We start from the raw sequence: 2,159 nt of genomic DNA, 5'->3' as shown, positions 1-2,159 counted from the left end.
TGCAGTCTCGGTAGCAGAGAGAGAGAGAGAAAGCACTCATTTCACAACCTAAAGAATGTTTGGATTCACAGGCTGAAAAAATATGACATTAGACAGGATTAGGTGTCTAAACAAGGCAGCTCACTCAGTCAGATGAAGGCTGCTCACCCTGAGCATTCACCAAGAAATCCCTTATCACTAGTCTGGTTTTAAATGTTTGTTATACTCAAGAAATTTAAGTAAGTAAAATAAAATCATCAGCTCTGATATCATTATTAATTTATGCTTCATAGCTTTGGACGTTACATTGTTCTTATTCAGATTGTTGCAGTTCTATCTTAAAAAGCACAACATGCTGTCCGTCTACTGTATATTCAAACACCAACGTGAAATGAAAGAAAATAAGTTATTCCAAATTGAAGTCTGTATGAGTGAGTGCTAGTTCAAACTCTCACAGCAGAACTGTGCCTTTTTAAGATGCTGTCAGCACTACGCTGTCAGAGGAGATCCACTTTCATCTCCATAAATGAAACTGAACAATGATAACAACGATCCCAGCTGATCAAAAACCGAGCTGAGCTCCAGGAAGTCTCCTACATATTTCCCTGCAGTATCTCACCTTTGCTGTAGCTGTCTCACACTGCAGCCAGAAGGGAAAGTCGTCACTAATTAACATGTCAGAGCTGGCTGCTGCCATATGAGCTCTAAGACACTGATTGACTCATGGCCCCAGGCCTCTGGCATGAGCTGTTCAAAATGCTCTCCAACACATCTTCAAGCAGTAACAACAATGCCAGAAGGCCTTATGTACTATTTATTCACAAGATATCTCTTTTTTTTAGTGTTCGGCAAGAATTAAAATTTTTAATTGCGATTAATCGCATGATTTTCTTGTGATTAATCGTGATTAATCGCATTGCTTTGATGCTACTGACTGGTCTGTGTTCCATTCAGATAATTTGGATTAGTATTCCAAAAATCATATTTTTAAAATCATATGTCCAGTTTTTCGTTACAAATTTTAAGATACAAAGTGTTCAAAATATACATTAATTAAGAATCACATTGTGTAATTAAGATTCACTGGTAGTGTGAGGTTTATTTAAAGTACATTTTTAAACTAACTAGAATAGACATGCATAGCCTGGGAATCAGCATCACCAGAACCTGACATTGTCATCTCACATTTCCACGCTGGTGAAGAAAGTTCTGAAACGACTGTATTTCTTGAGGAAGCTTAAGAAGGCCAAATTCCCGCACCAAGTACAGAGGAGCAACAGAAAGCGTCCTGACTGGAATCACTATGGGATGTGCACGGCCCAGGACCGGAGGGCTCTGCAGTTGGTGATTAAAACTGCTCAGAAGATCATTGGTACCCCTCTCTCTAGCATTAGTGATATCTGTGAGGCGAGGTGCCTACGCAGAGCCCAAAGGATACTAAAGGACTGTACCCACCCAGTCACAGCCTGTTCACCCAGCTGCCTTCTAGGAAGCGATATAGAAGTTTCTCCTGCTACACCACCAGACTGCAGAGCAGCTTTTCCCCCCTAGCTATCAGACTTTTAAACTCTAATTGATCCTCAGCACTGCTTCACTGATGATAGTTTATTTCTGTTTACCATTTTTCATTAATGTATACTATCTGCTAATATATGCTATGTAGCAGAAGAGAGTTACAAAACTCAGTTTCACTCTATAACTTGTTATATTGTGACAATGACCCTAACTACCTACCTACATGATTCACCAATACACAATTATTTAAATAGAGAATTAGAGTAGAATTGATGGATTTGATACATACCTTCAGAGTCTTTGTCTGCCTTTTCTCTCCTCCTACATGCTCTTGCAATGTGATCTTTGTTGGTGAAGAGCGTGCCATGTAGCATTCCCTATGGAAGCCCACATTAACTGGCACATCTTGGTCTCTCCAGGTTTCTGTTAGAGAGACCAACAGAAACTTAGTTTCTCTGCAGTGTTGATGTTCAACCATTTCTTTGCAGACTGAACAAATGATGCCCAACTTGTTTAAATAAGGTTTTTGGGCTTTTTGCCTTATAGAAGCAACATACGCACACATTTCATATTGTTGCATACCGGCTGTCAGTCGTGTCCCGCTATTTTTTTTTAATATTATGCTAAGATTAAAGACGGTGGTTCTTGTTGTTTGCTTTAAGTAG

The sequence above is a fragment of the Micropterus salmoides genome, unplaced genomic scaffold, assembly GCF_014851395.1.
Source record: "Micropterus salmoides isolate LMB-PRFRI ecotype aquatic unplaced genomic scaffold, ASM1485139v1 Ms_hic_scaffold_15, whole genome shotgun sequence".
Classification (NCBI taxonomy): Eukaryota; Metazoa; Chordata; class Actinopteri; order Centrarchiformes; family Centrarchidae; genus Micropterus; species Micropterus salmoides.
The sequence above is the reverse complement of the archived record's forward strand: the minus strand, read 5'-3'. Positions refer to the sequence as shown.